Consider the following 27,145-nt stretch of genomic DNA (forward strand, 5'->3'; position numbering starts at 1 on the left):
ATATATGAATGGGAGAAAAGATATATAAAATATAGGAGAGACAATTGGACAGGGGACAAAAGGCACGCTAGTGCACTTATGCTCGCCCCTTACTGACCTCTAAGGAATCTGGAGAAGTCAACCGTGGAAAGTCTAATGGAAAAATGTTGGGGGTTGACACCACGAAGTCTGGTAATGAGTTCCACGCTTCAACAACTCGATTGCTAAAGTCATATTTTTTATAGTCAAGTTTGGAGCGGTTGATATTAAGTTTGAACCTGTTGCGTGCTCTTGTGTTATTGCGGTTGAAGCTGAAGTAGTTGTTGACAGGCAGGATGTTGCAGCACATGATCTTGTGGGCAATACATAGATCATGTTTAAGGCATCATAGTTCTAAGCTTTCTAGACCCAGGATTGTAAGTCCCGATATATAACCCGCTCAATCTATCATTGCGTGGGTAAATTATTTTATTAAATAGGCATGCCTTTTCAACTGTGCTGTTTATTTGAACTCTGAATACAAATCACTCTCATTAGTTATTAATTGTTTTGAATATTTATTGGATATATAATCAGAACCACTTGCTAGTGGTAGTAGAGATTTTTAAGGCACAGAGAACTTCTTGGAAATGGAAGCCGGACCACATGAGATGAATATTGTGGAAAACATTGTACTTATACAAATAAAGTGATATCTAGTTACCTTATTTGTTAGTAAAGAAGGCTTATTTAATCTGTGTCCGACCCGTTGAGACCCCATGGACAATGTTTCTTCAGGCCTTCCAATTCTATACCATCCCCTGGAGTCCATTTAAGCTCATACCAACTGCTTCAGTGACACCCTCCAGCCACTACATTCTCTGTTGTCCCCTTCTTCTTTTGCCTTTATTCATTCATTCATTCATTCATTCATTCATTCATTCATTCATTCATTCATTTGTCCAATACACAAATACATAGGAAGAGAAATAGACTTGTGGTAATATATATAAGGGTAAAAGTGAACTTAGAGGAGAGGATATATGAAAGAAAGAAAATATATATGATAAGTGAGAGAAAGGAAAGACAATTGGACAGGGGACGAAAGGCACACCAGTGCACTTATGTACACCCCTTGCTGGCCTCTTAGGAACCTGGAGAGGTCAATCGTGGAGAGTCTAAGGGAGAAATGTTGAGGGTTAGGGGTTGACACAATTGAGTCCGGTAATGAGTTCCACGCTTCGATAACTCGATTGTTGAAATCATATTTTTTACAGTCAAGTTTGGCATGGTTCATATTAAGTTTGAATCTGTTGCGTGCTCTTGTGTTATTGCGGTTGAAGCTGAAGTAGTCATTGACTGGTAGGACGTTGCAGCATATGATCTTGTGGGCAATACTCAAATCGTGTTTTAGGCGCCGTAGTTCTAGGCTTTCAAGGCCCAGGATTGTTAGTCTATTTTCGTAGGATATTCTGTTTCGAGTGGAGGAGTGAAGGGCTCTTCTGGTGAAATATCTTTGGACATTTTCAAGGATGTTGATGTCTGAGATGTGATATGGGTTCCAGACAGATGAGCAGTAGTCTAGGATGGGTCTGGCAAAAGTTTTGTAGGCTCTTGTGAGTAGAGTGAGATTGCCTGAGCAGAAGCTGCATAGGATCAGGTTAACCACTCTAGAGGCTTTTTTGGCGATATTGTAAAGGCAGAGTCTGCTACTACAACTTGAAGCATAGTCCCAATGATTGCAGGAGGATTTATTCTTCCGTAAGCTATGGCTTGCATGATTTCTAAGACAATAAAAAAAACCACCTCTCAATAGTGCCTCCTTTTTAATCCTTTGGAAAATTGATTTCAATCCCTAACTCTTTCATCATCCCTCTCTTGCGTTCCCAATATGTCTCTTGTAAATCCAGCCCTTTATAACCTCTGTGGCTAAGCTATGTACTAATTCTGGTTTAATTGCACTGTATTCACAAGGATGCCATAAAGAAGCTACCACACATTTCCTAACGGAGCAAATTTAACCCCCCTCCCCAAAAATGACAAGAAGCTACACAAATCATGCCACCACAAAGGATATTTCCCTTGCTACTTGTAACATGCACACTTGCTAGCACGCTTATTTGATTCTGGAGCTGACAAAACAGTGAGTGTCTAATTGTCTCAACTCTATGGGACTAATTCACTAAGTCTGTATTACTATTACTATTACTATTAATCTTCACATCATTCCTAACACCCATCTCCTCCCACTTATAACTGTATCACTGTAACTTTTTTCTTGTATCCTTACAATTTATATTGATTGTTTCCTAGTATGATTTGATTGCTTATTTGTACCAGGAGTGGGTTCCTGTTAAAGTTTGCTACTGGTGAGCATCTGCAAACATGTGTCCATCCCACCATGCAATTTCATTGAGGAGCTTCTCAGCTGCGCTTCAAAGGTCAGCATTAAGGTGAGGGCAGATGGGAGGGCTTTTTTCGATGCAGAAACCTAGAAAAAGGAGATTGTGATCCCACTATATAGAGCACTGGTGAGACTACATTTGGAATAATGAGTCTAGTTCTGGAGACCTCACCTACAAAAAGATATCGATAAAATTGAACGAGTCCAAAGATGGGCTATAAAAAATGGTGGAAGATCTTAAGCATAAAACTTATCAGGAAAGACTTAATGAACTCAATCTGTATAGTCTGGAGGACAGAAGGGAAAGGGGGGACATGATTGAATCATTTAAAAGGTTAAATAAAGTTCAGGAGAGAAGTGTTTTTAATAGGAAAGTGAGCACAAGAATAAGGGGACACAATCTGAGATTAGTTGGGGGAAAGATCAGAAGTAACATGAGAATATATTATTTGACTGAAAGAGTAGTAGATGCTTGGAACAAACTTCCAGCAGACGTGGTTGGTAAATCCACAGTAACTGAATTTAAACATGCCTGGGATAAACATATATCCATCCTAAGATAAAATACAGGAAATAGAATAAGGGCAGACTGGATGGACCATGAAATCTTTTTCTGCCGTCAATCTTCTATGTTTCTAAAAAAATAGCCGAGAATTACATCATCACTGGGCTCCTACCAGTGTGGAACACCGGACAACGCCGGTAGAATCCCACCACTGATTTGTACCATATGACTATCATTAAGCATTGTGCCTTATGATTCTTAACAAATATATCTTTTTTTTAAAATGTAGACTGAGCAAAGTTGGGTATCTACTGATTCGCACCAGTTCTACAGAACCGGTAGTAAACTAGTGGTGACATAAGAGATCCCCTATTTTGTCGGTGCTGTTGCCGGGTTTGTTGTTTTCTTTGATCCATGTGCACATTTATAAATACAAGGCTTGTTTACTTTGTTTTTAACTAATAAAATATATATTTGTCACTATGTACTGTTTTTATCACTGTTGTGAGATGCCCCAAGTCTACGGAGAGGGGCGGCATACAAATCTAATATACAAATTCAAATGTAATTTTTTTTAAAAAAAAAATAGCTTCTGTGCATGCGCAGAAGCAAAAATTAAAAATCCAAGGTGCTGGTGCCCATGAACCAAAAGAACCAACTGATGTCATCATTGTTTTACTAACAGTTCTAAAGAACCGCTTAGAACCAGTAGGAACCCACCTCTGCTCCAATGTCAATCTTGAGCTACAAATATGCTCCTTTATTAGGTTCGTAACAGTCTAAGAACTAAAGCTAACATTTATTTATTTATTTATTTTATTTATTTATTAGACTTGTATGCCGCCCCTCTCCGAAGACTTGGGGCGGCTAACAACAATAAAAAAGACAATGTGAACAAATCTAATATTAAAAAATAATCTAAAAACTCCAATTTAAGACACAAATCATACATACAAGCATACCATGTATAAATTCTATAAGCCTAGGGGGAAGGGAAAAAATTTCAATTCCCCCATGCCTGATGACAGAGGTGGGTTTTAAGGATCTTACGAAAGGCTAGGAGGGTGGGGACAACTCTGATATCTGGGGGGAGCTGGTTCCAGAGGGTCGGGGCTGCCACAGAGAAGGCTCTTCTCCTGGGTCCCGCCAAATGACATTGTTTAGTTGACGGGACCCGGAGAAGGCCAACTCTGTGGGACCTAACTGGTCGCTGGGATTCGTGTGGCAGAAGGTGGTCCTGGAGATATTCTGGTCCGATGCCATGAAGGGCTTTATAGGTCATAACCAACACTTTGAATTGTGACCGGAAATTGATCGGCAACCAATGCATCTTTAGTATTCAGAAAACCTATATTATTCAGAAAACCTAGGCCACCCTGAGTCTATAGAGAAGGGCTTGCTAGAAACTCAAATAATAAATAAAAGTGAAATTGTGGAAAAACCAAAACAATATCCAAAAGAGTCCAATTGCACGGTGCCTGCTTCTTTAATTAGAAAGCATTTTCACTGAAATATGCTTTCCATTTTTTTCAGCGCTATTAACAAAGTCTTCCATAACCTTCAGCTAAACAAATGCCTTTCAGAGTAGAATTGTTTAATGTGAAAGTTTAATTTATGTATTTTCTGCTGCTCAGATCCCATGAGTGTTTTCCAGTTGTTTTCATTTTGTTTCTTGTTTTTTCCCCCTTTTTATTATGTATTTTTTCATTTTCAGTGTTATGCTAATGTTCTGTTTGTTTCAATAAAGAGGCAATTATCCACGCACGCACACATACACACACAAGCTCTTTCCTGAAAGTATTCGGATTTCAAATAGATGGGAAGATTTCAACCATGAAACCTTTTGCGCACCTCTTAACATCTGTATCTTTGAATCTTTACTTCTTCCTTGGGGCAACTTTATTTCTGTTATTATTCCTTGACTAAACCTCAATCCTCAACATGTATCCTCTAGGATTTGCAGCAAGATCAAAACCTTCCTGCTATATTTTGGATATTTCCAATCAGAAATCTAATGATTACTATATAAATACAAAAGATAAAGTATAGATACAATGTCAGATATCAGGTATAGGTCTGTGTAAAATTATTGTGACGTTTTAAAAATGAAAAAAAAATGAATAAATAAAGGGTTTTTTTTAAAGAAATCTAATGATTAAAGAATGTGTTCTGACCCAGCTCCCCAAACAGAACAAACCCTCTAAAGTTAACTCCAAAATTTCATTTATTAGGAACACTGGCAGCCCCAGTAAAAAAATTATCTCTCCCCACAGACTAACAAGTCTATCTAGCAGGGAGATGAATAGTTATCTGCCTTTTATCCTCAGAGCTAGGGTGCAGCTTCGCTAGCAACAGTGGCTCTTGCATCCCAAGGACCGGCCCATAGATTTCCACTGCTCTCCTCTCCTCTGCTTTCTGTGCATCTATATGACAGGCACTGGACCCAGTTGTTCCTCCTGTTCCTCATCAGCCACCTCTAGACCTGGGGGCTTTTGACTCTCCATCTGAGGGCTAATGGACAGCTCAGGCTCTGCCTCTGTCTCTCTCTCTCTGACAGCTCCTTTCCCTCTTCCCTTGCAGAGCTCTTGGGTTGCCTTGATGCTGGCCCTGATTCCCAAGTCTCCTTCTTATTTGATATGGTGGTTGGAGGGGCTGTTGGCTGACAGGACACAACAGAATGTCCCTTATCACTGCTCCAAAAAATAAAGGGAACACTTAAGCAACACAATACAACTCCAAACGTCTGTGAAATCAAACTGTCCACTTAGGAAGCAACACTGATTGACAATCAATTTCACATTTTTTTATTTATTTATTTATTTATTTATTTATTTATTTATTTATTTATTTATTTATTTATTTATTTATTTATTTATTTATTTATTTATTTATTTATTTATTTATTTATTTATTTATTTATTTATTTATTTATTTATTTATTCATTTATTCATTTATTTATTTATTTATTTATTTTCTTACTTACTTACTTACCTACTTACCTACCTACCTACTTACTTACTTACTTACTTACTTACTTATTTATTTATTTTGTCCAATACAAATTGAGAGTTAAAGGAATAAAAACGTGTAGTAGTAAATATCAGGGAAGGGATAGAAGAAGAGATACGAGAATAGAATACATCAATGAAGAGTAGAGGAAGGATATATGGAAGGGAGGAGAAAAGATATATAAAATATAGGATTGTGCACATTCAACTTTGTACAGAACAAAGTATTCAATGAGAATATTTCATTCATTCAGATCTAGGATGTGTTATTTGAGTGTTCCCTTTATTTTTTTTTGAGCAGTATCTATGGAAGTGGAGAATGTATTAAAATATAATCGTCCCCATATACGAGGGCCGCCCAGAAAGTAATGCACCACATTTTTTCCCCTCAGCCTACAGTAATGGTACGAATGCAGAACTTTAAATATACAGTATTGGAATTGTCAGGAGTGTGTGTGTAAATTTTGCGTTTCTTCAGACAGATAGCGTAGCTGCAGCAGTGTTTCGAAATGGCGTATGTAAGTGATGTACGTTACAAGCAGCGTGTCGTCATTGAATTTCTCACTGCAGCGGAAGAAACTGTTGGGAACATTCACAAATGTTTGTGCACAGTTTATGGAGAATCTGCAGTTGACAGAAGTATGGTCAGTCGCTGGGCACAGAGGGTGAGGCCATTAGAAGACGTAGCTGATGTTTGGGCCATTAAAGGATGCTATTCGCGAAAAACATTTTGAGGATGATGAAGAGGAAAAATTTCCTGACAGTTAGAAAAATTAACCAGTGCAACATCTTGCCTCGGGAAGTTGTGAATGCTCCAACACTGGAAGTTTTGAAGAAGATGTTGGTTAACCATCCGTCTAAAGTAATGTAGGGTTTCCTGCCTAAGCAGACGGTTGGACTAGATGACCTCCAAGGTCCCTTCCAACTCTGTTGTTGTTATTGTTGTTGTTGTTGTTGTTGTTGTTGTTATTATTATTATTATTATTATTATTATTATTATTATTATGTCAGTACAACACAGCAAACGAGATCACTATGCTGGATTTCGTATTTCATCACCAGTCGGACGCTTCTCAAGCACCTTGGACTGCGTGATGTAGCTGCAAATTATGTTTGCCGATCCCAGCAAAGTGGCCTTTTGCAATTGACAGATGGAGATTTTGTCAATTCCGATGGTTTTCAAATGTCCGCTGAGATCCTTTGGCACTGCGCCCAGCGTGCCAAGTAGCACTGGGGCCACTTTCACTGGCTTATGCCAGAATCGTTGCAGCTCGATTTTTAGATCTTCGTATTTCACTAATTTCTCTAGCTGCTTCTCCTAAATTCTGCCGTCTCCTGGGATTGCAATGTCGATGATCCATACTTTCTTTTTCTCCATGATCACAATGTCTAGTGTGTTATGCTTCAGAATTCGGTCAGTCTGAAGTCGGAAGTCCCACAGTAGTTTTGCTTACTCATTTTCGACCACTTTTTCGGGCTTATGATCCCACCAGTTCTTTGCCACTGGTAAATGGTAGTTCCGGCACAAGTTAGAAACATAGAAACATAGAAGTCTGACGGCAGAAAAAGACCTCATGGTCCATCTAGTCTGCCCTTATACTATTTTCTGTATTTTATCTTAGGATGGATATATGTTTATCCCAGGCATGTTTAAATTCAGTTACTGTGGATTTATCTACCACATCTGCTGGAAGTTTGTTCCAAGGATCTACTACTCTTTCAGTAAAATAATATTTTCTCATGTTGCTTTTGATCTTTCCCCCAACTAACTTCAGATTGTGTCCCCTTGTTCTTGTGTTATCATCTGTGGATCATCTGTGCCACAGCTTCATGTCTATGCTTGTAGTCAGTCTGTGCGATCTTTTTGCAGCAGCTGAGTATGTGATCGATTGTTTCATCTGTTTCTTTACAGAGTCTGCACTTTGGATCGTCTGTTGATTTTTCAATTCTGGCTTTGACAGCCTTCGTTCTAATGGTCTGTTCTTGTGCCGCCAATATTAGTCCTTCTGTCTCCTTTTTGAGTGTTCCACTTGTTCCATTATTATTATTATTATTATTATTATTATTATTATTATTATTATTATTATCATCATCATTATTATTATTATTATTATTATTATTATTATTATTATTATTATTATTATATTTCTGTACACATCGAATTTGATGATGATGGTTTCTTACGATTACAATCAGGATTTATCGCTTTTTGTTTGCATGTACACCAAGAGACAAATTCCTTGTTTGCCCAATCTCACTTGGCCAACAAAGAGACAAGAACTCTACTCTATTCTAGAACGATTTGCTTTTCCCTCTCTTTCTTTCCCACTGCCAGCACTTATGAATCAGCAGCAAACAGGTCGCAGCAGTTCCCCTTCCTCCAACCTTCAGTTTGTCCTCCTTGCTACCTGGCAACACCTTTGTCAAAAGCTCATGGCAGCAAAGCCAGTCTCAGAGACGTCAACCCAGGTGTTAAAAGATTAAATCCTCTGTAGGCGTCTGAATGCCCTTTAGCTACCAAAGCCTGGGAAACAGACTGTTCTTTCGGATACCGATTTCAAGTCTGCACAGCTTCAGGTCGTTACATAATATGAACTTATGGGAACAAAATGTAAATTGGAAAGGGGAGGGGAGAGGGGAGGGGAAGAAGGTTTGGGATGTTGCCACTAAGAATTGCATGGGGAATCATCTCAGTTCCATCCTGCCAAACGTAAATATCAACTTTATTTCTAAAGAGCACTCCATGATTCGGAATTGGTTCTGGAAAAGTTGTTTTGGGTTCTTCTTTTTAAATAGGTTTTAAGTACAGTGGTGCCTCTACCTGAGAATGCCTCTACTTACGAACTTTTGTAGATAAGAACAGGGTGGTTCGAGATTTTTTTGCCTCTTCTCAAGAACCATTTTTCACTTACAAACCCGAGCCTCCGAAACTGTAACCAGAAAAGGCAGGAAGAAGCCTCTGTGGGGCCTCTCTAGGAATCTCCTGGGAGGAAGCAGGGCCAGAAAAGGTGGGAGAAGCCTCTGTGGGGCCTCTCAAGGAATCTCCTGGGAGGAAACAGGTCTGGAAAAGGCAGGGAGAAGCCTCCATGGGGCCACTCTAGGAATCTTCTGGGAGGAAACAGGGTCTCCAACCTCCCTGTGGTTTCCCTAATCCCACACATTATTTGCTTTTACATTGATTCCTATGGGAAACATTGCTTCTTCTTACAAACTTTTCTACTTAAGAACCTGGTCACGGAACGAATTAAGTTCGTAAGTAGAGATACAACTGTATATCCATAACTCTTGGTTAGGGAGGTGAAACCTAATAGTACCACTTCTACTCAGAGGACCCTCTTCAGGGGACAAAATGTGGTAACATCAGCAAATGACGTAAGCAGTAATGGGCTGATGTAAGCAGTAATTGGGAGGGCACACAGTAGGGGTAGTAAGTTTATGCATTATTTATTGAATGCTTAATAATTTTTTTATTGTCCTTCCTTCTCTAGTACCTTAGTACAGGGATAGGCAAAGTTGGCTCTTCTATGACATGTGGACTTCAACTTCCAGAATTCCTGAGCTAGCATGATTGTCTCAGGAATTCTGGGAGTTGAAGTTCACAAGTCATAGAAGAGCCAACTTTGCCTAGCCCTGCCTTAGTATGATTCTTAATTACTTGTAAAATAGGAAATAATTAAATAGTATGTTTTTAACCCATAAATGCTTTAATCATTTTAATCATTATCTAGAACTGAACTTTTATAGCAATTCAAGAAAATTGAGCTACTTGCCTAATCTGTTACCATACTGAACCCTATGGGTTCAGTACAAAACCTTCAAATGTTACTGAGCTCTTCAACAAACAATGCTGTCTATCATTTGTCCTTTTTGTGGCTATTCAAATAATGTGACTTAATCAACTGAAAAAAGAGTCCAAGCCCCTATTTGAAAAGTTATCTTGGTCGGTAAGCCATTCCCACCCAGTCACATGACCTTTAAGCCACCCCCGGTCACATGATTGTCATGTTGCTCCTACCCGGTCACATGACAATCAAGCCACACCCACAAAATAAGCCACACCCACAGTGTAGCAGTAAAAAAATTGGCAGCCCATCACTGGATGTAAGCATAATAAAGAAAGAAGTTTGGTATTGTTAAAAAAACTCTCCTTGCTGTAATTCCTAGAAATAGTAGTCAAGTCCAACATTAAAAGGTGCTAACTTTGGATGCAGGATGATATCCTCAGTCCAGCATGGATCCATTGTCAGGCTGTCGAGGTCCTGAGCTAGTTGTTCCTATTATTGGTACTTTACTTGTCGTCTCAGAACAATCAAGCTGCATGACAGAAGAGATAGGTTTTTCTCCCTTAATATTTTCTCTTTTGATACCTGTGGACAAATACTACAGCAGGGGGGGAAACCCCAGTTGCACAGGCAGATGACATGCATTATAGTAAGGTGACCAATTTTTTTACAATGAAAGGGAGGATGATTTTTTTTTTAAAAAAAGTACAATGTAAATCAATGAAACATTTTATTAATTCAAACAATGATATGCTAATTATGCTTACATCCCTTTTAATTATTTAATTAAATGAGTATTTTTCCATTGAGTGAATATTTTTTGTCAATACATCAATAATTTCGTATTTCTGTTAGAAGTAAACATGAAATATAATATAGAGGCAATGGTGGAAGACAAGTGCGAGACACGTGAAGTTCGCCTGTGCCCTGCGCATTGCGTTGTTGTTGTTCTTCTTCTTCTTCTCCTCCTCCTCCTCCTCCTCTTCCTCTTCTTCCTCTTCCTCCTCCTCCTCCTCCTCCTCTTTTTCTTCTTCCTCTTCCTCCTCCTCTTCTTCTTCTTCCTTTTCCTCCTCCTCCTCCTCTTCCTCCTGCTCCTCCTCTTCTTCCTTCTCTTCCTCCTCGTCCTCCTCCTCTTCCTCCTCCTCTTCTTCTTCTTCCTTTTCCTCCTCCTCCTCCTCCTCCTCCTCCTCCTCTTCTTCCTTCTCTTCCTCTTCCTCCAGCAGTGCATTACATCTACCAAACACTGTTGCAGTCCCAGAGAAATTGGGCAGACTGCACAACCATTTGTCTGGAATGATCTGGTTCGGCTAGAAGACCTCTAAAGTCTCTCCCAACCCAATTATTTTATGTTCTAAATAGCTCCGTTAAGGATATCACTTGGATCATGGCTTTCCCTCAGGGCAATCTCTTGATTGGTTCATCCTGGCTTTCTTCTTACCAAAGACATGCATGGTTCTGATTACTCAGCCACCACACCTTTGGAGTGAAGCAGCTTGCTGACTTGCTAGGGGCAATAGAGAAGCTAAGCTTTCTATCCCTCCCCCTCTTTTTCCTGCCCCCTTTTCAAAAGAAGCATTTCCCGTAAGGTTCAAGCTGCCAATGTGCACTGGAAACCAACCAAATCTCTTACCTGCTTCAAATGATTTGCTTATTAAAAGTTGGAACAGTGGAAAAGACAGAGGAATTTTCATTTTTTTGCTGAGCAGTGCAAGACGGTGAGAGCGATCAATCTCCTGTCTGTGGAGGTTGTGAATGCCCCAACATTGGAGACCTTCAAGAAGAGACTGGACTGCCTTATGTCTGGGATGGCACAGGGCAGTGATGGCGAACCTATGGCACAGGGGCCACAGGTGGCACGCGGAGACACATCTGCCCTAGCTCTGGGGTAGGCAAAGTTGGCTCTTCTATGACTCATGGACTGCAACTCCCAGAATTCCTGAGCCAATCATGCTAGCTCAGGAATTCTGGGAATTGAAGTCCACATGTCATAGAAGAGCCAACTTTGCTTACCCCTGCCCTAGCTCAGCTCCAATGTGCTTGTGTGTGCCGGCCAGCTAATTTTTGGCTCCCACAAAGGCTATGGGAGGGTGTTTTTGGCTTCGAGGGAGCCTCCAAGGTAGATGGAGGAGGGCATTTTTACCCTCCCCTGGCTCCAGGGAAACCTTTGGAGCCTGGGGAGGGTGAAACACAAGCCTACTGGGCTCATCAAAAGTTGGAAAGCAGACCGTTTCCAGCTTCCAGAGACCGTTTCCAGCCTCCAGGGAGTGGGGGAGGCTGTTTTCACTCTCCCCAGGCATTGAATTATGGGTGTGGGCCCGCACTTTTTTGGCATCCAAGGGTCTCCTGTACCAGCAGGAAATTGGACTAGAAGACCCATAGGGTCCCTTCCAACACAAACTATAAACAGATCATCTCCCCTGCCTCCACCACTTACCAGATAGCTAATTCTTAGGAATCAGCAAAAAAATAAATAAATATTGGCCTCTGTTGAGATGTTTTCCTTAGGGATATACAAGTTGGTGATTTCCCTTTGACATAGATGATCACCTGTAGGAGGAAAAATCTGCCCCATGACTCAGGAGCATGTAATGTGGAAAAGGAACAAGAGTCTTGATAATTAAAATATAATCGCAAAGATAATTAGATGTGCCATAACAAGAATATCGAGCAGTTTCACAATCAAATCCCCCCACCCCTTTTTTGTTGGCTACAATCTGTTTTTAATGTTAAAACAGTAGAGTGTTCTTGGTATCTTTGCAAAGAATATGCAGGTATTTATTATTTATTTTTATTTATTTATTTTTGTCCAATACACAATGATACACAATGAAGCTTATAGAGAATATAGTAGAGAAGATATAGGAGATATAGGAGAGACTATAGGACAGGGGACAGAAGGCACTCTAGTGCGCTTATGTACACCCCTTACTGACCTCTTGGGAATCTGGAGAGGTCAACTGTGGATAGTCTAAGGGTAAAGTGTTGGGGGTTAGGGGATGATACTGCAAAGTCCGGTAACAACAACAACTTGATTACTAAAGTCGTATTTTTTACAGTCACATTTGGAGCGGTTAATATTAAGCTTGAATCTATTGTGTGCTCTTGTGTTGTTGTGGTTGAAGCTGAAGTAGTCGTTGACAGGCAGGACATTGCAGCATATGATCTTGTGGGCAATACTTAAATCATGTTTAAGGCATCGTAGTTCTAAGCTTTCAAGACCCAGGATTGTAAGTCTAGTTTCGTAGGGTATTCTGTTTCGGGTAGAGAGAGTGAAGGGCTCTTCTGGTGAAGTATCTCTGGACATTTTCAAGGGTGATAATGTCTGAGATGCGATATGGGTTCCAAACAGATGAGCAGTATTCTAGGATGAGTCTGGCGAACGTTTTGTAAGCTGTGGTAAGTATTGTGAGATTTCCAGAGCAGAAACTACGTAGGATTAGGTTTACAACTCTTGAGGCCTTCTTGGCGATGTTGTTGCAGTGGCCTTTGGCACTTAGATCTTTAGTTATTAGTATTCCAAGGTCCTTGCACTTAAAAGCATTCTTTTGGTTGCTAGCCGATGTGCACCGTACTGGGTACCAGTAGTGAAAATGGAGCTGACATGCAGCTCCGAGTGACTGGCAGGTGGGTGCTCATTTCTGAGCGAGATTTGGTGATATGACCTTGGGGCCCAGCAACATTCATAAGTATGAACCAGTTGCCAAGCATTTGAAATTTTATCACATAGAAACATAGAAACATAGAAGACTGACGGCAGAAAAAGACCTCATGGTCCATCTAGTCTGCCCTTATACTATTTCCTGTATTTTATCTTACAATGGATATATGTTTATCCCAGGCATGTTTAAATTCAGTTACTGTGGATTTACCAACCACGTCTGCTGGAAGTTTGTTCCAAGGATCTACTACTCTTTCAGTGAAATAATATTTTCTCACGTTGCTTTTGATCTTTCCCCCAACTAACTTCAGATTGTGTCCCCTTGTTCTTGTATTCACTTTCCTATTAAAAATACTTCCCTCCTGAACCTTATTTAACCCTTTAACATATTTAAATGTTTCGATCATGTCCCCCCCTTTTCCTTTTGTCCTCCAGACTATACAGATTGAGTTCATGAAGTCTTTCCTGATACGTTTTATGCTTAAGACCTTCCACCATTCTTGTAGCCCGTCTTTGGACCCATTCAATTTTGTCAATATCTTTTTGTAGGTGAGGTCTCCACAGTATCACACAATCACGGGGATGCTTCAAAGGTCATAACTCTGAAAAACGGTCACAGCTTTGTCCAGTGCCACTGCAACTTTGAATGGTCCACTAAATGTCATAGGTCAGGCACTGCCAACAGAAAAGAGGAGTTTTCTCTTCTCTAATATATTGCAATAATATAATATAATAATAATAATAATAATAATAATAATAATAATAATAATAATAATAATAATAGCACAATTGGAAGGGATCTTGGAGGTCTTCTAGTCCAACCCCCTGCTTAGGCAGGAAATCCTACACTACTTCAGACAAATGGTTATTCAACATCTCCTTAAAACTTCCAGTGTTGGATCATTCACAATATCCCAGTATCTTCGGGACCGTCTTCTGCCTCACGAACCCCAGCGCCCAATAAGATCCCACAGAGTTGGCCTGCTCCGGGTCCCGTCGACTAAGCAATGTCATCTGGCGGGACTCAGGGGAAGAGCCTTCTCTGTGGTGGCCCCGGCCCTCTGGAATCAACTCCACCCGGAGATTAGAACCGCCCCCACCCTCCTTGCCTTTCGTAAGCTACTCAAAACCCACCTATGTCGCCAGGCATGGGGTAACGGAGTTGCCCCCTGGCTTTGCTAAGGCTATGGTAGAAGTGTGTATGGTCTGTTTCAGTGTATGGTTTTTTAAATAATGGGTTTTAATGTGTTTTAATATATTGGATTCGTGACATGGTATTTTTGTTCGTGAGCCGCTCCGAGTCCTCAGAGAGGGGCGGCATACAAATCTAATTAATAATAATAATAATAATAATAATAATAATAATAATAATAATCTGCAGACAAGCTGTTCCACTAATTAATCGTTCTGACTGTCAGGAGATTCCTCCTTAGTTCTAAGTTGCTTCTCACCTAGTTTAGTTTCCACCCATTGGTTCTTGTTCTACCCTCAGGTGATTTGGAGAATGGGTTGACTCCCTCTTCTTTGTGGCAACCCCTGAGATATTGGAATACAATGCTCCCTCGATTTCCGCTGGGGATGCGTTCCGAGACCGCCTGCAAAAGTCTAATTTCCGCGAAGTACAGATGCGGAAGTAAATACGCCATTTTTGGCTATGGTATCACAAGCCATCCCTTAACACTTTAAACCCCTAAATTATCATTTCCCATTCTCTTAACAACCATTTACTCACCATTATTACTGGTACTCACCATTGAATAAGACACTTAGTGATCCTGATATTTATAAACATAATTATTTATTAACAATAATTATTTTTTTTGTTATTTATTTGCAAAAATTATTAGTTTGGCGATGACGTATGATGTCATTGGGCGGAAAAAAACGTGGTATAGGGAAAAAACCACGAAGTATTTTTTAATTAATATTTTTTGAAAAACCGTGGTATAGACTATTCGCTAAGTTCGAACCCACGAAAATCGAGGGAACACTGTACTGCTATCATGTCTCCCCTGGTCCTTCTTTTCATTAAACTAGACATACCCAATTCCAGCAACCGTTCTTCATATGTTTTACGCTAATCATCTTTGTTGCTCTACTCTGCACTCTTTTTAGGGTCTCAACATCCTTTTTGCATCGTGGTGACCAAAACGTAAAGCAGTATTCAAAGTGTGTCCTTTTTAAGCATACATGCATACAAACCTACATAAGGAAAGAGGAAAACTGCAGCCTACTGCAGCCTACATAAGGAAAGAGGAAAACTGAAACCTACATAAGGAAAGAGGAAAAGAGCAAGGCGATGTGACCCTGATATATTAACAGTGACAATATTTTTTCAAAAAGTTTAATCCGATGAGGTTGACATAATGAGTGGCGGAGGAGATAAACGAATGAGGATGGATGAAGACGTGGGGTTGAAAAATGATTGGAAATGTAGGTTTGGGAAGGAGAAGATGGAATGTGGGAAGAGAGGAAACAAAAGGGTGCAAGACTCAGCGATGATACTGAATGATCAAAATGAATTAACTGAGGGATTTGACAGATGTAAAAGAGGCGGGGTCAATTCAAGACGCTGCAATTGGGGTGAATGATCAACGGTCTGATTCTGAGTCATTTGCCTTTGAAGACAGATCTGTCGACAATTAAAAGTTCCCCTCCTCTTCCTAATTTATACAAACTGGTAAAAATGCTTTTCTTTCTTTATAGTAGGCACCTTTCACTGTCTCCTGGAGTTCTGGAAAAACTGATTAGTTCAATAGTTTAAAAGGTGCCAGCTTTTGAACTACACTAGTATCTGATTGTTTTTTTAAAAAAATAATATAAACAATGCTGTGTTTCAGTGATTAGATGGCCTAGATCTTTGCACATAGATCGTTTTAACATTTATATTTTATGGGTTCTATTAAATCTAGTTGAAATGTTAATATGTATTGCTAGTTCATATATGCTTTGGGTACCATTTGTTGGGGGTCAAGGGAAAGGGAGGGGTTTGCCTTCTCTTTCTGCTCAAGATCCCCGTGGACAATTGGGGGGCCACTATGTGACAGAGACTGCTGGACTTGATGGACTTTGGCCTGATTCAGCATGGACCTTCTTATGTTCTTATGCTATGCCATATGCTAAATAAACAAATAAACCTATAATCTAGCTTGAAACTATTTGTTATACCTTGTCCTGAATTACCACAATCAACTCAGATATTTGACTCTTAGTAGATCTCAGGCTCAGCCCCATTTTAGGAGTATCAAATTTTGGTGTTGATAGGTAGATAGAGCGGTCCAACCCACAGCCCCTAGTTGGTCCTCTTTATCACTTTGTTGTTTGTATTTACATTGTATTTACATTCCTTGTGAGAAGAGGAAGAGGAAGAGGAAGAGGAAGAAGTAGTGGAGGAGGAGGAGAAGACTGGACAGTGCCTCAGCTCTGGAGACCATCTCAGAGGAAGCAACAGAGACTATTTGTGGCTCTCACCAAAAAAATATGGATTTGAGAGTTTGTGAAGCAGAAATGAGGGCAGCGCCGTGACTCTTATCACCATTCAAAATAATTAACCTAGTTCTGAATTATACTTTAATTAATTTATTTCCCCCAGAGTTTTGCAGGCAAGGTAAATTATTCATTTTAGCAGACATTGTTCAACGTAATCTATATTTAATTGCTGGGAAATATTGTTACTCATCTGAAGAAAATTCACGCTGAAATTGAAAGTAGTGGGGGAAAGAATCCTGAAATATGTTTTATTCGGAGGAAGGAGTTTTAAGAGAAGCAGTTTATGCTGTCTTGCCCAATGCGCTTGCAAGCCTTAACTAGGAATTATATTTCAGATCTGAATGCATGAGTTTGTGAAAGGCCACCGTAGCCCCTCGTTTTTAGAGTTTGAGAGAGCTGCTCATATCAATGCCACTTTAAAAAAAAACAAAAACCCTTGCATTTCCATATGTCTAAATATTTTCTGGTCAAATTAGCAGTGGTTTTGATGCCTGCCAATGGAAATTACCCAATAAGACAATTGACAGTAATGAATTCTTCATGTGGTACAGAAGTGGCTACAACTGGCTAATAAATAATGCAACAGTCTAATGTAAAGTATCGTTTGTTTTTTGTTCTTTTTGTCTTTCCTAACCTTCTTTTGCTTTCCCTCTCTCGTGTTATCCATCAGAAAAAACAATACACCTCTTTCACTGCCAATAAGTAAAGAATCCACCCTATAATGAATGGCAAGACAAATGAGGTATGACTACTTTTCTATCTTTATTTTTATTCCCTATTTAAAAGATGTGTAGCAGGATGATATTTTGACTTTCCATGAAAATCCATTGATGGTTCAAAATGCAGGGGGCCACATGGTTTTCTGCAAACCCAGGTGTGCACAGGTGTCACCTCTCCTGCGCGAGCTGCATTGGTTGCCATTTCGTTTTCGGATGCATTTCAAGAATACGATCTTTACAGGCTTGTAATTTTCAAAATAACACTTCTTTATTTACTTTCTTCCACATTGGAATTCGTCAGCTTACATCTTCGGCATTCAAAAATGCTTTCCAAACTCTCAGGCAGCTACAGAGTCCTACAGGGTGCGTTCCAAAAGTAATGCAATTATTTTTTTAAAAAAGGAATTTATTGAACAGATTTGCACAAACACTTTAAATTCTTCAAAGTACAGTGATACCTTGTCCTACAAACTTAATTAGTTCTGGGACGAGGTTCTTAGGGTGAAAAGTTTGTAAGATGAAACAATGTTTCCCATAGGAATCAATGGAAAAGCGATTAATGTGTGCAAGCCCCAAATTCACCCCTTTTGCCAGCCGAAGCGCCCGTTTTTGCGCTGCTGGGATTCCCATGAGGCTCCCCTCCATGGGAAACCCTACCTCTGGACTTCTGTGGTTTTGCGAGGCTGCAGGGGAATCCCAGCATCGCAAAAACGAGCACTTCACTGGCAATGGAAGTCCAGAGGTGGGGCTTCCCAGCAAAGAGAGCATGTAAAATCGCAGCATTGCAAAAACACCAAAGTCCTAGAGATCCCACCTCCGGACCTCTGTGTTTTTGCAATGCTGTGATTTCACTGAGGCTCCCCTCACTGGGAAACCCCACCTCTGGACTTCCGTTGCCAGCGAAGCACCCATTTTTGCACTGCTGGGATTCCCCTGCTGGGATTCCCCTGCAGCATCACGAAAACACGGATGTCCGGAGGTGGGGTTTCCCATGGAGGGGAGCCTCAGGGGAATCCCAGCAGTGCAAAAATGGGTGCTTCTCTGGCAATGGAAGTCCAGAGGCGGGGCATCCTAGAGGCGGCGGTGGGTTTGTATGGTGAAAATAGTTTGTAAGAAGAGGCAAAAAAATCTTAAACCCCGGGTTTGTATCTCAAAAAGTTTGTATGACGAGGCGTTTGTAAGACGAGGTATCACTGTACTTTCCTTGGGCCTCTACACATTTTTCTAGCAATTCGGCCATGACCGGTATGCACTGTGGAAGGCATCTTCAGGGACCTCTCGCAAGGTCTTCGTCACAGCTGATTGGATCTCTTCTATGGACAAAAAATGGGTTCCTTTCAGGGCTGACTTAATCCGAGAGAACAAAAAGAAGCCTGCTGATGTGACATCAGGACTATGGGGGGGGGGGGGGGTTAGCATTGGCACCTTGTGTTTGGCCAAGAACTCGCAGACTCGTAGCGCATTGTGGCAAGGCGCATTGTCATGATGGAGTTGCCAGGTAGCGGAGATGTGTTTTCTTGTCCTGATGACCCTTTTTGCAGTCTTTCCAGCACATCCATGTAGTAGGCAGCATTAACTGTCTGTCCTTGAGGAACAAACTCCTTATGGACCACTCCTTTACTGTCGAAAAAGACAATGAGCATTGTTTTCACTTTTGATTTGCTCATTCTTGTCTTTTTGGGTTTGGGGGACTGATCAGTATGCCACTCATCTCTTTGGTGTTTTGTTTCTGGGTTGTATTCAAAAACCCAGGTTTCACCACCAGTGATGACGTCCAAATAATCAGGTTCAATTTCTATACGTTGCAAAGGAAACAGCTTCACTCCAATTTCTATACGTAGGAAAGGCCAAGTCCGCATGTGAAGGTCCAATTAAACTGATTTATGGCTGAAAACTCCTAGGAATTTTCTCAACTACAGGTTAGCATCTGTTTGGCATTAGATAAGAGTCAATGGAATTCAATAGAGGTTGGACTTACTGTAGTTTATTTGTGACTATGCAGGGATTCTAGGCTGATCCTTCTTTTGACTCTGTACCCAATTTCCGCCACTCCTTTCCCTGCACAAATTGAGCTCACGGCTAAGGTGACTCAATTTTTGGATTTGGCTTTAGGGCACAAGAAATGTTGCAATATTATGAAAATACTGGGCAGGTACTTTATTTGTGTCTTACATAAAATCATGTAACGCCAAAGACTCGTGGAAAGTTGGCTAAAAGTCTGGCAGCTACTATTACAAAAGGGTATAATGACTTTCAGATAAAGAACGGTACGAAAGATTGAATATCTAATTATTGCATTATTACTGCCAATCGCTGGATGCTTTTTCCTCAAGTTAATCGTTTTTTCCCCTCTCTCCTCAGTCTTTGGCATAACCTGTGTATTGATATTCATACAGCGAGTCTCTCTTGAAATGTCTAGACTTCATGTCAATACAGTTTCGAGATGGAGGATATTAATAATTCACTTAAAATTATTTAATTTTACTTTAATAAAAAATACCAGGCGTGACAGGACCAATATACCCTTTTAATAAATTGATACATATGTAAGCAAGGGTTGATGGAATCATTTAAGCCATCCATGGTTTTTAAAGAGAACTTATTAAATTGACAGACCTAATGTAACAATAATAATCACCTTGTTAGCCATAAATCTGTGAAACGGAATTACTCATCTTTCATGATTAGACAGACTAAGTTGTTATAAGAGACCTGCGTGATTTGCAAATCACCAAAGGCAAAGACAACCTATAAAGCAGATAGGCTCCTAGGATATATTGGAGCTATTCTACGAGTTTAAGAGTCACAGCCCCATGTGTTGCTACTACAGAATAACAAGTTGGAAGTGTCCTTGATGTCCAGTGGTTCTCAATCTGGGGTCGGAACCTCTTTGGGGTTCGCTTAATGTTCTGTCTGGGTCTCTGGTAAAATCCTCCCGAAAATTCAAAAGTACAAATTTCAGACACACACACATTTGAAAATTCAAAACAATGTTCTTTATAACAGAAATTCAAATAAACTAAGCCCTCTTTTTGTATAGCAAAGAGCACTCATCTCCAAACAACCTAGTAATTTGTACAAGTCCCTTATCAGTTCTGTGATACTTAGCTTGCAGCTGTGAGGCAATTCACAGTCCTTCTTCTTTCACAAAGCAAAACACACTTTGCTCTGCTTTAGTTTCAAAGCCGGGAAAAAGCAACACACCAAGGTCGAAGTCAGCAAGACAGGCACGAAACACAGCGATCAGATAATCCTCCACAATGGCCAAACCCACAGGCCGCTATTTATAGCAGCCTCACTAATTACCACAGCCCCACCCAACCACAGGTGGCCTCATTTTCTTTGATAATAATCTCTCAGTTGTTGCTTCCTATGCATCGCTCTCCGCATGCGTGGCTGTATCATTAACTCTTGTTCTGAATCCAAGGAGGAGAGAGATAATTGATCTCCTTTTGAGCTGTCTGCCAAACTCTCCTCCTCCCTGTCACTCATGTCTTCTTGGTCAGAGGAGCCTTCATCAGCAGATTCCACCGGGAGCAAAACAGTCCTTGGGGCAGGAGCTGGGCCAGAGCTAACCACAACACTTAAGACCATGGGAAAATACAAATTTCCCATGGTGTTAGGAACTAAAACTTCTATTGTGGCCCCTTGGAACATATTTTTACAATCTGACCAATCAGGTGTTTACAGTGGGGACGTCCCTCTGACCTTCCTGCCAATCAGCATAAAGTGCTAGACTTATGGTTGGGGGGTCACCACAACATGAGGAACTGAATTAAGGCGTCGCAGCATTAGAAAAGTTGAGAACCACTCTACTAAAGAAATAATTCCCTCAACACTGTCAAACTATTTACTAAATCTGCACAACTATTACTACTAGCTTTTTCTCATCATTCCTATCACCCATTTCCTCCCATTTATGACTGTAACTTGTTGCTTGTATCCTTAAGATTTTTATTAATATTGTTTCCTCATTGCTTATTTGACCGCATGACAATCATTAAAGTGTTGTACCTCATGATTCTTGACAAATGTATCTTTTTCCTTTATGTACACTGAGAGCATGTGCACCAAAGACAAATCCCTTGTGTGTCCAATCACACTTGGCCAATAAAATAATTCTATTCTATTCTATTCTAGTCCAACCTTCTACTCAGGTAGGAAACACCATACTATTGTGGACAAATGGTTGTCCAATCTTGTCTAAAAAGCCTCCAGTGTTGGGGCATCCACAACTTCTGGAGGCAGGTCGTTCCAAGGATTAATTGTTCTAACTGTCAGGAAATTTCTCCTTAGTTCTAGGTTGCTTCTCTCCTTGATTAGTTTCCACCCATTGCTTCTTGTCCTGCCTTCAGGTGCTTTGGAGAATAGCTTAACACCCTCTTCTTTGTGGCAGCCCCTAAAATATTGGAACACTCTTATCAAATACTTCTTTGGGATCTCCATGGGCCAGATCCAGCTCCCGGGCTTTAAGTTTGACAACCCTGGTCATTTGCTGATTCTGGGATTTTTAAAATATTATTATTAGGTCATTTGAGTCTGGGCTGTTGGAATCTTCTATTCCTTCTAAATGATAAAGTGTGGAAACTTTTTAAAGCTTTCCTCTTCTTTGGAAGAGGCTCTTTGCCAGGGAGGTTTTTGCTGGTCTCTGTGTTTAATCCAGAAAGGGAGATTTTTTATTTTCCTCTTGTGGCTCAGGCTTAAAAAGAGAGTTTTATGGCATGGCGCGTTGTGAAAATAGCTTTAATAAGCTCAGCACTCTGCTCAACAAATAAAAGAGACAGCCCGGAGGAACAATTTGTACATGTGAGCAGATTTTATCTATCTATCTATCTATCTATCTATCTATCTATCTATCTATCTATCTATCTATCTATCTATCTATCTATCTATCTATCTATCTATCTATCTATCTACCTACCTACCTACCTACCTACCTACCTACCTATCTACCTATCTACCTATCTACCTATCTACCTATCTACCTATCTACCTATCTACCTATCTACCTATCTACCTATCTACCTATCTACCTATCTACCTATCTACCTATCTACCTATCTACCTATCTACCTATCTACCTATCTACCTATCTACCTACCTACCTACCTACCTACCTATCTATCTATCTATCTATCTATCTATCTATCTATCGTTTGTTTACTTATTTGTTTGTTTATTAGCCTGCCTTTATTATTTTCACAAATAATTCAATGGAGCATTTCCAATAAATCTTCCTCCTATTTTTCCTCACAACAATAACCCTGTGACATGGGTTGGGATGAAAGAGAGTGACTGACCCAAGGTCACCCAAACTGACTTTGGTGGGTTCGGTGGGCGGGGCTTACTGGGCGGGGCAAGGGAAGGTTACTGCAAAATCCCCATTTCCTCCGGATCTGTTGGGACTCAGGAGGTAGAGAATAGATGAGGGCAGGGCCAGTCAGAAGTGGTATTTACCAGTTCTCCAAACTACTCAAAATTCATTCATTCATCTATCTATCTATCTATCTATCTATCTATCTATCTATCTATCTATCTATCTATCATCTATCTATCATCTATCTATCTATCTATCTATCATCTATCTATCATCCATCTATCTATCTATCTATCTATCTATCTATCTATCTATCTATATCTATCTATCTATCTATCTATCTATCTATCCAATTCTTGAGATGCAGGGCGGCTAATAACAAAGGTAATACAACATGTTAGAAATCTAAGTAAAATTACTATCTAAAAATCCTCACAATTAAAAGTTAAACAGATTCATGCATCAGACATTGTACATTCATTCATTGGGCGGGGCAAGATATTAAAATTTCAATGGTCCCAGGCCTCCAACAGAGGTGGGTCTTTAAAACCTCATGGGAGAGTGGGGGCAGTACAGATCTCTTCCATAGGGCCAGGGCTGCCACAGAGAAGGCTCTTCCCTGAAGTTTCTCCATCATTTCCTGCATTTTATTTAGAGTCGCAATTATATTTTGCATCAGCCCAGTTTTTCCCTTGTCTTTATCCGAACTCAGCATGTCATCTATTTGTCTTTGTGAAGAGGAAGAAGGTGTTTTGGTTGTAGATGAAGACACCGGCTTTTTAGAGCTTCTGGGTGGATTTCCCGCCATTCCTTTAATTATCAGGTCTTGTTTTTTTAGTATTTTTAGCCAGACGACATTGTCTGGCTGACGGGACCTGGAGAAGGCCAGTTCTGTGGGACCTGACTGGCCACTGGGATGTATGAGGCAGAAGATGGTCCTGTAAGTAATCTACTGGATCAAAATTTCTGCTACTGGATCTCCAGAACTGGTCAGAACCTGCTGAAACACACCTCTGGACTAGAACTCATGGGCTCCTAGTTTTGTGTTTAAACCATTTAGCACAAGTCCTATAGTAGAATGTCTTTGTGGTTGAATTTCCTTCGATATCAACAGAGTTATTATTGAGTAATATTGAGTCAACAGAGCAGTCTAGTGACCACGTAGATATAAATATTCAAGAGCTGAGCGATAGTTCTCACCCTCTGGGTGCAATGCTAAGTGCAACATTAAAACTGCCCAGTGTGAAAAATAAAATCACTCCCCTTTCCACTTTCCAATATGGCTTAGATAGATTGGAACATATTTTTCACACTACTGCTGTGAGCCACCCCGAGTCTGCGGAGAGGGGTGGCATACAAATTTAATAAATAATCATTGTTTGTTTTTGAGAACATCTGGTGGTGAATGTCATGAGCCAGTCACTACTCACCTGATGAGGGATGGCAGAATGAGAAAAGGAAAGAAAGAAAGAAAGAAAGAAAGAGAAAAGAAAGAAAGAAAGAAAGAGCGAGAGAAGGAAGGGAGGGAGGAAGGAAGGATGGAAGGAAGGAAGGAGAAAGGGAATTGAGGGGAAGGAAGGGAGGGGAGAGAGGGAGGGAGGAGGGGAGGGAGGGACAGAAGATGGAGGGAAGGAGGGAGGGAGGGATGGTGGAGGAAGGGAGGAAGAAGGAAAGAAAGAGAACAGAAGGAAGGAAGGAAGGAAGGAAGGGGGAGAGAGGGAGGAGGGGAGGGAGGGAGAGAAGATGGAAGGAATGAGAGAGGGAGGGAGGGATGGTGGAGGAAGGAAGGAAAGAAGAAAGGAAGGAAGGAAGGAGGAAGGAAGGAGGGGAGGGAGGGAGAGAAGATGGAAGGAAGTAGGGAGGGAGGGATGGTGGAGGAAGGAAGGAAAGAAGAAAGGAAGGAAGGACGGAGGAAGGGAGGAGGGGAGGGAGGGAGAGAATATGGAAAGAAGGAGAGAGGGAGGGAGGGATGGTGGAGGAAGGAAGGAAGGAAAGAAGAAAGGAAGGAAGGAAGGAAGGAAGGAAGGAGAGAGGGAGGTTCTGAGCCATTTCCCACAAAACAGGGGGGAAATAAATGGTCAGCACCTCTCCATCATTACAAAGTTTTTAGCTCCCATGGTACTGATTTCTATGACCGTTTGCAAAAAAATATTTGAGCGGTGACTATTGAAGGAAAGCCTTTTGACTGCAAAGCTGCTTTTTCTCCCCCATTTGGAAACATGCAGCAACCCTCGAAAAGACCACAAATCATTTTTACAGCCAGACACTTCTCCCATGTAGCTCTGACCGTGTTTATATGTGGCTGCAGCAGCTGGAATGATGGAGAGGGGAGATAAATCCAGAACGATGCCTACAGACAGGAAACCGGGAGCAGGATGCTGAATGTTGAAAGCAAAAATGAAGGAAGAATTCCCGGCATTGGCAAGAGCTGCTTTAGATACTTTAAAGAGCTGCAGCATTCAGGGGAACAAACCAGTTTTGCTCCTGTTTTGGAACATTTACTTTTATGTACACTGAGAGCATAGGCACCAAAGACAAATTCCTTGTGCGTCCAATCACACTTGGCCAATAAAGAATTCTATTCTATTCTCAGAAGCCTTTTCACATGCGCAGAGGGTTTGGGGGCAATCCGCAATGAACAGAGGAATGGTTTGGCAGCGTCGCCCACCAGTTATCACTGCCAGTTCCGCGAGCAGTAGAAAATGTCCACTACGGGTTCTATAGAACCAGCAGCAATGGATGGCAACTAACCAAAGAGGGAAGCAACATGGAATTAAGGAGAAATTTCCTAGGAAACTTCCCTGAACTCTCCGGAGTGCAAAAAACAGCACAACGGCAAATCAGAAGTGTTTTTTTTTTAATTTCCAGTTTGTCCATTGGGGGATTTTTATTTTTTATTTTTTTTGCCTCCGGGGTTTCAGGGGGACAAAATGGCCTTTCCCAAGGCCGAAAATCGGCTGGTGCACTGGAGCTGACACAGGCCAAAGTCTTGCATGCTTTCTGTGATTTTTTGGGAGGATTCTACCAGAGAGCCCGACAGAACACTGTCTGAGCAGGGGGTTGGACTAGAAGACCTCCAAAGTCCCTTCCAACTCTGTTACAAATGAGGACAATATGAAAGATGCTATGCAAATATTAATGGTTGAAGCTGCTTTTGATTTTTAGTAGGCACAGCAGAATACAGAATATTCTTGGCGGCTAATCTCAGACTTCACAACTCCTGCCAGGCGAAGTCATAGCAGCTTCATCTCTATTGTCCTTTTGCTTCTAAATAAAGACGTTATTATTCAAGCCGTCTTTTGGCATTTATATCGGGTTCCCTCTCCTTAATCCCAATGAGTATCGACTGTATGCGTTTTGTGTCTTTTTTTATTGATGTGTGCAAAATTAGACTCAAACTACGGTTAATAATAACTGCTTTATATTTAACGTTGCTGCTTTTAGCTACCTTAAGCGCAAATGTTGAGCGCAATGCGTTGTTAACGATATAACAATGTCACTGTACATTTCACAGTTCCTATATTGTTCTACTGGGCGGATGGGGGGATAATTGCAAAATACTGTGCATACTAAGAAAACGTGTTAGTAAAATTTATTCTTAGAAATGCAGCTAAAGACATCAATGAATCACCTCCTCTTTTTCCCCCTTTTTCCTTCCCCTCCTTCTCTTCCCTCTCCTCTCCATCTTCTTCTCCTCTTCCTTTTTCTTCTCCTCCTTCTTTTTCTCCTCTTCCTCTTCTTCCTCCTCATCCTCTCCTTTCTCTTCCCCTTCTCCCCTTCCCCTTCTCCCCTTCCCCTTCTCCCCTTCTCTTCCTCTCCCTGTATCGTGATCCTCCCTACCATCCCTATTCTTCCGTCTCCTTCCTCTTCTCATAGAAACATAGATTGACAAAAAGACCTCATGGTCCATCCAGTCTGCCCTTATACTATTTCCTGTATTTTTATCTTAGGATGGATATATGTTCCTGTGGATTTACCAACCCCGTCTGCTAGAAGTTTGTTCCAAGCATCTACTCCTCTTTCACTAAAATAATATTTTCTCATGTTGCTTCTGATCTTTCACCCAAGTAACCTCAGATTGTGCCCCCTTGTTCTTGTGTTCACTTTCCTATTAAAAACACTTCTCTCCTAACCCTTTCACATCTTTAAATCTTTCGATCACGTCCCCCCTTTCCCTTCTGTCCTCCAGACTATACAGATTGAATTCATGAAGTCTTTCCTGATCAGTTTTATGCTTAAGACCTTCCACCATTCTTGTAGCCCGTCTTTGGACCCGTTCAATTTTCTTAATATCTTTTTTGTAG

This window comes from Erythrolamprus reginae, chromosome 3 (assembly GCF_031021105.1).
Source record: "Erythrolamprus reginae isolate rEryReg1 chromosome 3, rEryReg1.hap1, whole genome shotgun sequence".
NCBI classification, from domain to species: Eukaryota; Metazoa; Chordata; class Lepidosauria; order Squamata; family Dipsadidae; genus Erythrolamprus; species Erythrolamprus reginae.